The sequence below is a fragment of the Panthera leo genome, chromosome F3 (assembly GCF_018350215.1).
Source record: "Panthera leo isolate Ple1 chromosome F3, P.leo_Ple1_pat1.1, whole genome shotgun sequence".
Lineage (NCBI taxonomy): Eukaryota > Metazoa > Chordata > Mammalia > Carnivora > Felidae > Panthera > Panthera leo.
The window spans coordinates 32,979,546-32,994,667 of record NC_056696.1 but is presented as its reverse complement, the minus strand read 5'-3'; the positions used below and the strand labels follow the sequence as shown (position 1 = coordinate 32,994,667).

The window sequence follows — 15,122 nt, the reverse complement described above, 5'->3', positions numbered from 1 at the left end:
TAGAGTCCATAAAACTAACTTTATGGTAAGAAAAGTTTTTTGTTTTTTTCAGGGGTAACACATTAATCTTCTATTATAAAATTAATTTGTGTTTAATAAAAAATGTGGAAAAATTAAAAATAAAGCAAGTCCCACCACCCAAATTTAACCTTATTTCCTTTCTAGTCATTTCCAGTCTTTTTTCCACACACAGCTTTAAAAAAATATATAGTCTGGTCATATTATACATGAACAGTAACCATTATTTTAAAAACCTGTGTATCTAGTAGATTGAAGAGTGCATATATTTTAGTTTAATTTCTACTTCTTTATTTTTGGAAAATTCAGATACATTATCATATATTTTCCTTGTGATTAAATAAATAAAAATGATAGAAGTTAAAACTAAAATCTTTGTTCACAAAGAGCATTTTTCTACATTATGTATAATTTCCTTTGGATTTATTCCCATAAACAGAATTCAAAAAGTTTAAACATTAGGAGTTTTGATACATTTGAAGGGTTTTGATATTACCAAATTCATTACCTACGTGAAAAGTTGTGTGTGAGTGCTATCCCACAGCACCTTTGCCAGTCTTTAATGTCATTTATTAATTTTTGCCAAGTTGGTATGTGAAAATGTGTTCTTATTTTACTTTGCATTTCTTGAAGCTTTTTGCAATATATTTGTTTCCTAATTGTATATCCCAACTATTTTTTTTTTTTACTGGATTCCTTATTTCTGTGACTTGCTCATCTGCAATTGACTTCAAATGAGTTCCTATTTAATCCATACATAATACTAACACTCTGTATCATAGTGCCTGCAAATACTTTTCCTAGTCTATTGCTTCCCTTTACTTTTTGACTATTTTCGACTGATGTTTCTAATTTACCTAGGATTACATCTGCCTTTATTTATTTATTTATTTATTTTTTTCAGGTGAATATGTTGTGTAGAAAGGGGTTAAGTGTAAATGACAGGGAACCTACATTATTGTCTGCTAATGTCATTTAGAAATAAGGTAGGAATCCCATTCCTGTCCCTGAGTCTGCCACTACCTGAGCTGTTACTCTATCACTCTCTTCTGTGAGGGTGCGGGTTCCCAGATAAAATGCCCAATTAAACTGAATTTCAGATGAACAACGAATACTTTTTAAAGTGTAAGTATATCCCAAATGTTGCATGGGCCATACTGATTCTACAAAAGTATTGGCTGTTCATCTGAAATTCAATTTTAATTGGGCAGCCTGTGTTCTTATTTGATACATCTGGCACTTCTACTTGGGGCTGGAATATTAACACCTGCTTACCTAACACCATCATATATTAGCCGTTGGGAACAGGGATGGTGGGAGCTGAAAGAGAGGATAGTTCCTGCTCTGAGAGAGTTTATACTCTAGTTTCTCAGAGAATTTTGCAATCAGAAAGATAACCTCCTGGACTATTTCAATGACTGCTAGATTAAAGTTAGAGTCTCTGTGTTTCCCTGCTGCCTAAGGCAGAGTTATCCACATTTACATAGAGCCACCTGAGACACCCCTTCCCTGGGGAGTCTGATTCCATTGGTTCGAAGAGGGATCCAGAAGCCTCTGATTTTAACAAGAGTCCAGGTGATTCTCTTGCTCAGGTAAATCTGTGCAACTCTGGCAGACTTGGCGTCTTCTGGGTAACAGCGCTCAGAAGTCGCTTCTAGTTTTTATAGCCCATTCTAAATCACTGACATACAGTTTTGCAGTGGTGATTATCTTCGTAAATTGCTTTACAGGTGATACCGTTCATCCCATTCGGTCTTTACTTATTCTCCAGGAAAGCAGGGGAGCTTATTTCCGCTAGACGGAGGAGGGCTGGGAGGCTCACAGGGGCTAAGTTCTCCCGGCAAGAGGGTCAAGCAGCCGGGCCGCAAAGGCCGCCCTCTTTCCACCCCACCAGGCCACCTCCTCTCGCCCGTGGGGACCACTGGGCTGGATTTAGAGCCCACCTGGAGTTTCAGGTGATTTCCGCTCCGAAAGTGCTAGCCTGCAACTAGCAAACGGTTAGGGGACAGGCCAGCGCGCCGCTCAGCACAGGAACCCGGGCCCTCCCCGCGCGGGCGAGCCGGGGAGTTCGGGGGTCCCCCTCCGTCGGAGCCCCGCACACCCGAGACGAGAGGCCGGCCGTCCCCGTTCCCGGAGCGCTGCGCGTGTCCGAGCCGGGCCGCCCGGAGCCGAGGGCGCGCGGGCGCGGCGGCGGGGGCGCGCTCTCCGAGCACGTGCGCCGGGCAGCTCCTCCAACCGCCGCTCCCGGGGAAGAGGGCGGCTTCCCGGGAAGCGGGCCGCCGCCGCAGCCGCCGGGACTCGGAAGTGCCGAGAGGGTTGTTGGGGACTCGTGGCGCGCGTGAACGCCGCCGCCGCTGCCCGGGACAGCCCGGAGGTTGGTAGCCGGGGACCGCAGCGGGTCCCGGGGAGGTTAGGTGTTGACTTTCGTGCTTCGGTGTACTCCCTTGAGAAACAAATGCTCCAGGAGCTTTCCGTTTCCTACTCGGGTTCCTGCTTCCGTGCCCGGGGGCGGGGCAGAGGAGGCTCCCCGTCGCGCGGTGGAGACAAAGGCGGCGGGCCCTGCGCCCCGTGCCAGGCCGGCCTCCGGGCGCGGTGGCGGGGCTCCCGCAGGCCCCGCCGAGTCCGCGCACGTCCCCGCCAGCGGCCTCTCCCCGGGCTTGGTCCCTGGTTCCCTCTGGTCTCCTCGGCGGTGTTAGACGTGCGCCTGCCCTACTGCTGCGGCTCCAGTGCTCTCCCCCCCCACCCCAAAGTTAGAGATTTATTTTGCTTTCTATTCTTCAGACTCAGTTTCCCTCTTCGAAGTCTAGCCTCCAGGGGCACCGGTCTTTACTTGGAAAGGCCCTCCTCCCCGCAGTTCTCACCAAAGTGGGCGGGCCAGGTACTGGGGTGGCCTTGGTGTTAAGAAATGTGCTGCTTCCTTGGTTCCTGGCTCTTGGATCAGGGCCAACTAGAAGTTGGCGTCCTTGGTGGTTTGCATTTTATGGAAATGAGACTCAATATTTCTATGTTGTATTCCTCATTCATTCGCAGAGCTAGGCACTTAGGTGCTAACAAGTACTTACTTGATTAAGTGCGATGGGAACATGAGAAGAAGGGCTTCACTGAAGAGGTGGTGGTTTTTATAAGTACAGTGTTTTTTTCCTTCCATTCGTAATGCTCCATCTTTCCTGTAATAATTCTCACTTTTCTCTGTGGCAGTCCCTGTAATTAGTAGAGGATAGGGACAGTCAGTTCTGACCTGAACGATTCAACTAATGTTAACAATGACGATGCGCTTGTCAGGTGCTTTAAACCTATTATTTTTAAACCTTAAAACCACTGGGAAGGATAGATGGTGTTATCCCTTTTCACAGCAGAAGAAAAGACTGGGAGGAGATGCCAGTGGCACAAACTGGTAAATTTCAGGGCCGAGTTTTACACTCCCTTTTCTAGATCAAAGCCTGTGCTGTATCTACTGCTTATTTAGCTCCCTCCTTGGGAAGCAGGTTAGATAGACTAAGGTGAAGGCCAAGTCTCTGGAGAGAGCAGTTATTATTGTGGGAGGCTAGATGTTTGTGGGAACTCTGGTAACATCAGGAACTAGTCAGCCTAGGTGGTACTTATCAGTGTGTTTCCTGCTTGCAGCTCAGGGCCTGGCCAAGGTGAGGTGCTCCTTAATTGTTGCACTAGAGTTCCTAACTTACGTGAAATCCTTGATTCCTTGTAGGTTTTTCCCCGTTTTTTTTGGAGGGGGGGTTGCCATGGATCTTTTTGGAGTTAGGGGAAGCCAATTTTTTAAAAAAAGTTTATTTTTTTTGAGAGAGAAGGAGACAATCCCAGGCAGGCTCTGTGCTGTCAGTGCTGAGCCTGATGCAGGGCTCAAACTCATGAATCATGACCTGAGGTGAAACCAAGAGTCAGATGTTTAACCCATTGGGCCCCCCAGGCACCCCTGGAGAAGCCAATTTTCAAATTATTTTTTGAATGTTTGTTTATTTTTGAAGGAGAGAGAGGCAGAGTGTGAGCAGGGGAGAAGCAGAGAGAAAGGGAGACACAGAATCCAAAGTGGGGTTCAGGCTCTGAGCTGTCAGCATAGAGCCCCACGCAGGGCTCGAACTCACAAACCATGAGATCATGCCCTGAGCCAAAGTCGGATGCTTGACCGACTGAGCCACCCAGGCTCCCCTAGAAAAAAAAAATTTTTTTTTTAATGTTCAATCCATTTTTGAAGTGGGGGGGTGCAGAGAGAGAGGGAGACACAGAATCCAAAGCAGGCTTTAGGCTCCGAGCTGTCAGCACAGAGCCTGACGTGAGTCTTGAACTCAAACTGCTAGATCATGATCTGAGCTGAAGCTGGACATTCAACCGAGTCCTCCAGGTGGACTGGAGGTGCACTAAATGATATTTCGAGGTATTTGCAGCAGGTGCACTATGGTATGAAAGTATCTGACTTTTACTGGTGACGAAGTTGCCAGAACTGCTCTTATTAGTATGGTTTGTTGTCCACGTGTATAGTAAATGAAATCCTGCATTTCAGTTAGAGGTTCATGAAAATAAAGATGTATGAGAGAATTTATAGGTTCATGGCCCCCTGAATTTTCCCTATGGCCACCTTGGAGGTGGGTATCCTAGGTTACAAACCCTACTTGGTGTTTTTCTTCTGAGTGCTTGCTGGCCACCCTAGAGCATTATAAATACCTATTAACTTTCAGTTAGTGTCTCCTTTTACTCAGGTGTGGTTGTTTCTGGTGATAAAAGCTGTTGAGAGGGAATTGCCGGATTGTTTACATACTCCACTTGCTCTGCCTCTTCTATGGATAATGCTGCTGGAGAATATTCTTGTGATAGTGGGTGTGTGTCATATAGTACAGGAGAGGTTATTTAAAAAAATTTTTTTTTAAGTTTATTCATCTTTGAGAGAGAGAGAGAGAGCATGAACAGGGGAGGGGCAGAGAGAGAGAGGTAGACACAGAATCCGAAGCAGGCTCCAGGCTCCGAGCTATCAGCACAGAGCCCGATGCGGGGCTCTGAACTCACAAACCATGAGATGTGAGTGACTCACGCCCAACCGACTGAGCCACCCAGGCACCCCCAGGGGAGGTTTTGTTGTTGTTGTTGTTGTTTTTTTTTTTTTTTTTTTTTGAGAGTGGGTATGAACCTTAATGGTGTATGATATTACCAGTGCCAGAGAAGAAAAAGGTGTTATCACTGTATATTCCACAGACATGTAAAAGATTTTAAGATGTTTTTGTGAATAGTTTTGGTAATGGCTGAAAATTCAGATGAAATGGGCCTTAAAAATGTTTTATTATTTATACACACACACACACTCACACACACATAGAGTGTACACGCATATGCGTGCATGAGTGTGCATGCACAAGCAGGGGAGAGGGACAGAGGAAGAGAAAGAATTCCAAGCAGGGGGTTGACGTGGGTCTCTATCCCATGACCCTGGGATCATGACTTGAGCCGAAATCAAGAGTTGGCCACTCAACCAACTGAGCCACCCAGGCACCCCGAAATGGGCACTTTTTAATAAAACATCTTATCTAAGACATGATAAAAGCTGAGTACTCCTGTATCTATTAAAGAAATGACATTTGGAGTTAAAATCCTTTCCAAAGCAAAATTTCTGAGCCTACATGGCTTTATAAGGGAAATATTACAAACATTAAAAAAAAAAAAAAAAAAAAAAGAGGGAACACTCCCTAGCTGCTTTTATGAGGCCAGCATAACCTTGTTACTAAAGCTTGATAAGGACATTACAAGAAAATTACAGGCCATAGTCCCATGGAAAAGATGCAAAATGATGTATTGGTAAATCAAATCTAACAGTCTGAGAAGGATACTAAACCATGACCAATTTGGACTTATCCTAGGAATGTAAGCTTTGGCTAACATTAGAAAATAAATGTAATTTGGGGCGCCTGGGTGGCGCAGTCGGTTGGGCGTCCGACTTCAGCCAGGTCACGATCTCGCGGTCCGTGAGTTCGAGCCCCGCGTCAGGCTCTGGGCTGATGGCTCAGAGCCTGGAGCCTGTTTCCGATTCTGTGTCTCCCTCTCTCTCTGCCCCTCCCCCGTTCATGCTCTGTCTCTCTCTGTCCCAAAAATAAATAAATGTTGAAAAAAAAAAAAAAAAAAAAAAAGAAAATAAATGTAATTTAACCACATTCACATAAAGAGAAAAAATATTTGACAAAATCCAACACTGATACATGATAACTTTTTGCAAGCTAAAACATTATTGCAAACAATTAAAGATTTAAACAATGGAGGGTATGTCATTGCTCTGAAAATAAATTTACAGCTTTAGTACAATCCCAGTCACAATTCTAGCAGATTTCTTAAAAAGAGAAGTTGATAAGCCAGTTCTAAAATTTATTTGGAAATTATGGGCAATCTAAGAAAAAGCAAATTTGGATGACTAGATCAATATGTGTTATGTTAATATGGTATTGGTACAATGCTAGGCAGACCATGGAACTGAGTAGAGAATCCATAATCAGGCTCACACATGTGTGGTTTGTGACAAAAGAGACAACACAGTGCAGTGGAGAAACGATGGCCAGTTCGGTGAATAATGCTGGGCCAATTGGATCTTCATATGGACAAAATGAATCTTAATCATCTCATCTCATATGCAAACATTAATCAAGCTGTATCTTACACCTAAATGTGAAAGCTGAAATAATAAAATTTCTGGAAGAAAGCAAAGTAAAATATCTTCATTACCTAGGGACAGTCAAAGGTTTATTGAATAGTACACAAAATGGAAAATATTGGTAAGAACTTCTGTTCATCTAAAGAATCCATAAGGGGAGTGAGCAGGCAAGCTAGGGAATAGGTGAAAATATTTGTAATACATATATCCAATAAAGAACTTATACCCAGAATTTAGAAACAACTTCTACAAATCATTGAGAAAAAAATGGACAGCCCAGTAGAAAAATGGGCAAGTCACTTCCTAAATGAGGATCTCCCAATTCTTAAACACATGAAAAGAGGGTTAACTTCATTAGTAATTAGGGAAATGCAAATTAAAATTAGTGGGCCATCACTCTATAGTCACCAGAGTGGTTAAAAGCAGGCTGTGAAGGGCGCCTAGGTGGCTCAGTTGGTTAAGTGTCTGACATTGGCTCAGGTCATGATCTTGCTATTCCTGAGTTGGAGCCCCATATTGGTCTCTGTGCTGACAGTTCAGAGCCTGGAGCCTGCTCCAGATTTTCTCTCTCTCTCTCTCTCTCTCTCTCTCTCTCTCTCTGCCCCTCCCCTGCCTGTGCTCTCTCTCTTAAAAATATTAAAAAAAAAAAAAAAAAAAAGGTAGACTAAGTACAGGCTTCCCTCAATATCTGAAAGCAGATTGTTCTTGTGAAATCTTTTGTAACCTGAAGCGAAGAAGCAATTAACCATTAATTTATATGGAAAAATTTTTGAGCATTCCCAGACCCCCAAAATAACCCCTTTTAGGCTTTTTCTTAAGAAAAAAAATTTTTTTTATTGTTTATTTTTGAGAGTGAAAGAACACATGCACGCAAGCAGGAGTGGGGCAGCGAGAAAGGCAGAGAGAATCTGAAGCAGGCTCCAGGCTCTGAGCTGTCAGCACAGAGCCTGACCTGGGGCTCAAACTCAGGAGCTGTGAGATCACGACATGAGTGGAAGTTGGATGCCCAACCAACTTAGCCACCCAGGATCCTCTAGGCATTTCTGGTACCTTAGGACACATTTTGCTAGTGAAGGCATGATGTAAATCAAGATCGAGCACAGATGCCCACAGATACAATTCAAAGCTCTGATGGCATGATGCTGAGATGCTCAGTGTAGTTCCTTGGGAAGGAGCTTGAGGGGGGCCACTTTTGCTGCTTGGGGTGCTTGGCTGCAAAACAAACACAATGCCATTTTCTCTTTTTGCCTTTTTTTCGTAAAAGTGAAAAATCATCTTGGGATTTCTTTTGGTTAACAAAAACGGGTACTAATGTAGGTCTTTTGTAAAAGTGGAGTGGCATAACCTGAACTTTCAAAAAGTGGGGGATACCTGTCCTGGTTGGGTAATGGGTGAACTGGAACTCTCCTACGTTGCTGATGGGTATAACAATTAGAGCAAATGTTCTGGAAATTGGTGTATCATTTACTAAAGCTGGACACACACATCTCCTATGACCCAGCTGCTCCATCCTCAGATAAACACAGTAGTAAAGGCATACATATGTGTGCTGAAAGACGTGTAAGAGGATGGACAGAACAGTACTGTTCATACCGGCCCCAAGTTGGAAACAACCCACATGTTCATCAACAGTAGAATGGATAAATGCAGAGTAGTTTATAGAGTGGAATACTCTTTAGTAATGAGAATGAACAGATCATTGACTCATATACAACATGGATGAGCCTCCCATATCGCTGAACAAAAAGAGGGGCGCCTGGGTGTCTCAGGTGGTTAGGCAACCGACTCTTGATTTTAGCTCAGGTCATGATCTTACGGTTCGTGAGGTCAAGCCCCACGTGGGGCTCTACGCTGCCAGTATGGAACCTGCTTGGGATTCTCTCTCTCCCTCCCTGACCCCTCTGTCTACTCCTTCCAGTTTCTGCATGCTCACTGTCTATCTCTCTCAAAAATAAACTTAAAAAAATATATAAAGAAGAGCTGAACAAAAAGGAAATAGACACAACAGAGTAAATGCTATGTAATTCTATTTATATGAAGTTCAAAGCCAGGCACAACTGAATAAACTAGGACGATAGGAGTCAGGCTCGTGGTGACCTTTAGTGGAGTTACAGGAAAGGACACACAGGACTTTTGAGGCATTTTGCTTTAAATCTGAAGGCAATTACTGGAGTGAGTCTGCTTTTTGAAAGTCTTAATTTTAATTTAAGTACATTTTAATACAAAGTTTACTTAAAATAGTGTATTATAAAAATTTTTGATTCATTCAGATGCCCCTAATCTGGGGAGTGTAAGACATAGTTGGCATGACTCTTGGTGATTAAAAAGGCTCAAAACAGGTTGAGAATTTTCAGTGGAGACAGTGTAATATCACATCAGTAGCTTTTGTGAACTAGGGATTTATAAAAGTGACTCCTTTTTGGCAGTCTTTAACAGCAGAGGTATGGCTTAATTGCAGTTGATATAAAAAGACTTAGAGCTCTGTTTGATATTAAGACTGATATCAGTGTGAGGTAGAAACTAAAAAATGTCAAGTTGAGAACTGAATGCAAAATTTTGTTTTAGATTTAATTTTCTGGCAATTTAAGTTTATAGCAGATTAAAAATATTCTGATTTTTGAGGTGCCTGGGTGGCTCAGTTGGTTAGGTGTCCGTCAGACACTTGATCTCAGCCCAGGTCTTTATCTCAGGGTTGTGAGTTCAAGCCCCACAATGGGCTCCACGCTGGGCAGGAAGCCTACTTAAAAAAAAAAAAAAAAATTCTGATTTTTTAAATGTAAATCCTTTCAGTTAGATACTTTTCTCCCAAGTGGCAGGTGTGTTATGTTTCCTATTGTTTCTGTAACAAACTAGTACAAATTTAGTGGCTTAAAACAACCCAAGTTTATTACCTTGCAGTTCTGAAGGTCAGAAGTCCAAAATGGCTGGGCAGGGCTGCTGTTCCTTCTGGAGGCTCGAGGGGAGGCTTTGCTTTGCTTTGCTTGTGGTCCCTTACTCTGACCCTCCCAGAAGGACCCTTGTGACTGCATTGGGTCTGTGTGGATAATCAGGGATAATGTCCTCATCTTTAACTTAATGATGGCTGCAAAATACCTTTGATCTGTAAGGAAGTATATTTACAGGTTCCAGGGATTAGCACATGGGCATTTCTGGGAGAGCCCTATTTGGGGGATCTCACAGATGGGATTTTATATTTTGTCTTCATAAATAGCACAGTCCCTCAGTCTCAGGAGCTCACTGATACGTGTTAAATGAAATGCATCTAAGACTTCATTATTTGAAGTGTAGTTTCTGGAAGAATAGAAGTGATGGTCTTGCCCTACTCTCTGTGCCACATCTGGAGTTTTAAGTTCAGGTCTAGGTACCCATACTATAAAGAGACAATTGACTGAATGAATAGTAAAGGGTCTAGGAACCAAGTCACTGAAGAAATGATTGAAGGACTCATGGATGTGTGCCCTGGAAGAGGGTTTGGGATGGAGTGTGTGTCATTAATTGTCTTTAAATATTCAAAGGAGTATTATTGGAGAGAAGAATTAAGCCTTTTTAGTATAAGAACAATAACATTAAAAACAAAAAGAATAGCATTTTAGAACTTACTATGCCCAAGGCACTGTTTATCTCTTTGTAAATTCATTTAATCCTCACAGCATCCCGTGAGGGGTGCTGTTATCCCTGTTTATAGAGCAGGAAATTGAGGCACAGAGAGGTTAGCAACTTGTCCTAGGGCATACAGCTGGAAAGTAGCAAAGCTGGGATTTGGACTTTGGCATTCTGACTCCAGAGCCATCTCTAAATCCTCTTGTGACCCTGCCTCCATGCCTTTGGTTCCAGAAGGTACAATCAGACTAAGTGGCAGAAGGTTTTTTAAAAATAGAGGGGATGGTTTTTGACAGTTTGAGGAAACAGCAGGATAATAATCAGGACCTCTTAGAAAACGTTTCCCTGCCTCGTGATGTTATGGGAAATAGGTAGGTTATAGTAAAAGGAATTCCCAAATTGGCTAGAGATGAGACCAGATGGCCGTAGGGGCCCTACTGATTTTGAAATTCTGATCTGGGGAACATGTATTTTTTTTCATTTTATATACAAAATAACAACTTTTGTGACGTGTACTAAAGCTCTCTTGTGAACTGTAGTTTTCCCACTAACTTTCCGGAATTGATGTATTAGTAACTCTGACATACTGGAATGGTAGGCTGTGTCCCTGCCCCCTCTGAAGTTGTCATTGCTGTGCTCTCAAAATTAGATGGAATCGCTCTTCTCTTCCTGCTTGGGTCTGGACTGGTCTTTTGACCAAGAAAAGGCTTTGTGAATTCTGGAGCCTGCACCTTAAGAGACCTTGCCCCATTTGCCTTTGGTCTTTTGAACCCCTGAAGCCACCATGCTGTGAAGGGTCAGGCCTACTGAGTGCCCACGTGGAGAGGCGCTGCCCGTAGCTGACAGCGGGCACCTGACGCTAGACACGGGTGAGGTCATCTTGGCCCCTCCAGTCCCTGTTGAGCTGTGTGGTGACTTAGTCACGTGAGTGATGCCTGGTAAGATCAGCAGAATGGCTTGGATCGCGTCCCAAAGAATCATGACGAAAATGGATCTTTGTCGTTTTAAGCTGCTATGTGTTGTTTATTGTGCAGTGATACAAAACCGATACATGAGGTTTTGGTGCATACTTGGAACTAGTGTGTGTATTTAAAAATACTCTGTGATTAGACATTCTGCCCAGTCCAGCAGACCTCCTCCAACCCACCTAATCATCCCCGTGTTAGTGAAGGGTTTTTTGGGTTTGGAGAAGTGGTTTTTTTTCGTTAGTGTTGCACGAGTAAAAGAATAAGACTCTTTGGAAGACTCTTATGTAGGGTTTGGGGAAAACTGATGTGAGAAGACACGGTGTGTCTGGATTTGGTTTCCTGGTGAGAGCCCTGTAATTTATGTTCTGCAAAATAAGTTTCTGTTTCATCAGATGGGACCCTAGAAAAGAGCAAGTCTCCTAACAGTTATTCCCACTGTGTTAGAATATTGCCCTACTATTTCATTTTCTTGAAAGCCATCGTCATTTCAGTGTGCACATGCTCTTTTTACTTTTACTACTTTGTGACTTCTAGAGTGCTAAATTTGTTCCTAAATTTAGAATGATTTCAATTTTACTTGGCCCTTATCTCTGTGTAACTGCTGACTCCCCCTTCTTATATCTGAGTAAATTGGTTTGGTTTAGTTTGTCTTCTTCAGTCAATCTTTTAAGGAATGTACGAGCTAGATGGTTCGGGTGTATTTTGATTACATCTAGTTGATTTACAAATTTTCTTTTCTTCCTAAAGGGAGTATCTAATTACATATAACTTTAAAATTTTCTTTTGCTTGTGTGTAGCTTGTATTACCATCTAGCTTTCCTGACAGATTGGTTTCATCATAGACCTTGAAAAAAAAATGAATCTGGTGCACTCTGTAAGAATAGGGAGGTGGCTGACGGAAGGCTCTGGGGTTGGACTTGGTGGGTATGAAGCTAAGCTCTGCTGCTTATTAGCTGTCTGATCTGGGGCAAGTTTCTTGACCTTTCTGGGCTTTGGTTTAGTTTGCTTGTGTTAAATGAGGGTACCAGAAGTAGCAACCTTAAAAAGTTGTTGTGACGATTGGCTAATCCTTGTAAAGTTCTTTCTTAGCATAGATAACCTGTAACTGGCACTTACTATAGTACAGCTGTTACCGAACTATAAGAAAAGCCATTAGAGGAAGATTTCAGTTTTAGGACAATGGAGCAACAGTTGGTAGAAGTGATCGTGGTGACGCTGGTATCTAAGGATTGTTAGCTCAGTGCTAAGAGTGCTGTGTTACAGTCCTCTGGTGCATGTGGATATGTGGTTATAGCTCATTCAGTGCTAGGTATCAAGACTGAGGAGCAGGAAACGTTTGAAATGGAAGTGGTTGTCGAATCCATTTGTTGCATGCATCAAAAATAAAGTGGTATTGGAAATCGCTGGGGCAAAGCATCTTACACAAGTTATGTTTATGCACAGTTTGGGGTTTGGCATAGTGAGCTATGCTTCTCTGCCAAGATTAAGGAATAGGATTTCTGCCTGTAAAAGCGGAGCTGGGAAGTTGGGTTCTTGTTTTTTGTTCCTCACTGGCTGTTCTGTGTGCTTGGGCAGATCGCTGCCTGCCCCCCCCCCCCCTCCCAAGCAGGATTCTGATTCCTGAAAAAGAGCTAACAGTTAGCCCTCCTGGTGAGGATTAGAGTAGATGGTATCTTTGAAAGCAGGTGGAGTGTTAAATTACAAAGTAAATGCAAATGTGAGTTACTTCGGTATAGAAAAAACTGTTAGCTGAGGAATTCTTGCCTTTTTACAGCGAAGATTTTATTCCGTGGGTCTCTTGAGTTCTACAGCCCCCAGATAAATACTTCTTTCGAATGCCCAGCCTCAGAGGCTCTTGCACCCCAATATGTAGGTAAAGTTCCTTGTTACTCCAGTCTAACTTCTTTCCCTTTGATCCCAGAGAAACCTGCTGTGATTTCCTTCCAACACCTAACGTTAAATGTCCTTTCTACCTCTTTGTCTTCGTTTACCTCAGATATCTTCCTATCATCAATAATACTTAGCTCCTGAGATACTCTGGTCTTCCAGCTTGGAGTTGCTGTTCTATGTTCGTAGTTTTCCTCTTCTTTAATCCTTCTGCCTCCTGGACTAATTTCAAGCCAGGTATGACTTAATTTTCCTTTGTGTTGCTTGGTTCTAGCACTTTCTCTGTACTTCCACCCAAATCGCTGCCCTCTCTGCCTCTACACTACCACAGCGTCAAAGGACTTCTTCCTGAACTTCACTCAAATAGTTCGATTGGCTTACAAGCCTGAGGTTTCTTCAGCAAATCAAATCCAAATTTGTAATCCTGTATGTTTAAGGCCCTCTGCCACATGGCTCTTGCTTTCCCTTCACCTCCACTAGCTACATTTTTGCTTCTTCATAGTCCTGACCAATATTCCCGTTAAGGTGGGAGTGTTCTCAGACACTTCCCTCTCCTGTCATACATCTTTGCATCCCTCCTTAGCTCTCATGTATGAATGGTACAGCCTCGTGTATGTAGATTGATCAGGTAGACATTTACTAAACACAGGCTGTACTGCTATAGATTGGCTTTTCCTGCAGATGTAATTTACAAATGGTGATTAGTTTCTAGGCGGTCTCACAGATGCCCACTTAGCTGCTAATGCTGCTGCAGGACTGGATCCATGCGTGAAGGACAGCAAAGTGTTACCTACACATTTGAGGAAGAACCTCTTTGATTTCATTGTGATAGCCCATCCCTAAAGAACATGCTTATTTAGAGAATGAGAAATAGAACTTGACATGCTTATTTAGAGAATGAGAAATAGAAACTTGAGAATTTTCTGAGTGTTTGGGCACCTTTATGGGTTTGCGCATTTTAAAAAAGTTCTAGTTATATTCTCCAATGTCCCAACTTGCCTTTTCTTTGATGCTGTTGGGTCATTAAATGCTTTAAAATGTATCTACTCTGATTTCATTTCTGAGGGCACAGCTGAAATGAATATGGAAGAACACACCGGGGAGAAGAATTTTCTTTTTTTTCAATGTTTGTTTATTTTGAGAGAGGGGGGAGAGAAAGAGAGAGAGTGAGAGAGTGAGAGCTGGGGAGGGGCAGAGAGAGAGAGGGGAGAGAGAGAATCCCAGGCAGGCTCCACGCTGTCAGTGCAGAGCCTGATGCAGGGCTCGATCTCACGAAATGTGAGATCATGACCTGAGCTGAAATCAAGAGTCAGACACTTAACAACTGACTGGGCCACCCAGGTGCCCCAGGAATTTTCTTGAGATGGGTGGGCAAGAGTTAAAAAGAGTGGTGTTGGGAGGAGAGGACTGTTAAGGACACTTGAGTGCCTGTGTGGTAGAGTTTTGAGGTGGCGTTCCTGGAACTGTGAGGGATGAAATAAGACAGGAGGGAGTATGCATGTAATTCCTTTGAGGATTAGCAAAGTAGTGGTGAGGAAGATGTGTTGGGCAGAAAGCTGTCCAGGTGGCCTCCAAGGACCGTGTGTTTGCTGTCTGGTGGCCTGGGGTTGGGCTGGGGTGTGGACAAGGTGTGAGACCTTAGCAAGAGCTCTGGGGATGCCGTTCAGCAGCAGAGGGCATGGCCACGCCCCACGGAGGGTCAGTGATATTTCATCAGCTCAGGAAGAAAAACCAGGCTCTGGCGAGGTAGGCTTCTGAGGAATTAAATTCACTAACTGGTCCTGTTGGACGGATCGTAGCTAATATGTATTGGGTACTAATTCTGTGCCAGGCCTTGGAGAAGCATTTTACATTTAATTCATTCAACAGCCCCATGAGGAAACCTATCTAAGAGGTTGTGACCCACTCAAGTTCCTCAGCCAGCAAATGGCAGAGCCGGGACTCCCCCCTAGGTCTGCTTGGTGCAGAATTTCCCAGCGTGCTGGCAGATGGAGGCTATTTGGTCC

The 15,122-nt window shown here is 43.4% G+C and overlaps 1 protein-coding gene across 7 annotated transcripts in view; it reads left to right on the top strand.

The window, feature by feature from the left end:
• The window catches only part of HHAT (hedgehog acyltransferase), a 319,102-nt gene that overhangs the window by 9,276 nt on the left and 294,704 nt on the right, over window positions 1-15,122 (top strand). For 4 of the 7 annotated variants that reach the window (XR_006199132.1, XM_042926304.1, XM_042926303.1 and 1 more), the window contains exon 1: window positions 2,254-2,392. The exons of 2 other annotated variants lie outside the window; for them this stretch is intronic. The gene's annotated coding sequence lies outside the window, so the exon portion shown is untranslated. Of the gene's footprint in view, window positions 1-2,253; window positions 2,393-13,267; window positions 13,354-15,122 lie in introns of those variants that run through there. One more of the 7 variants, XM_042926299.1, reaches the window with a different exon arrangement.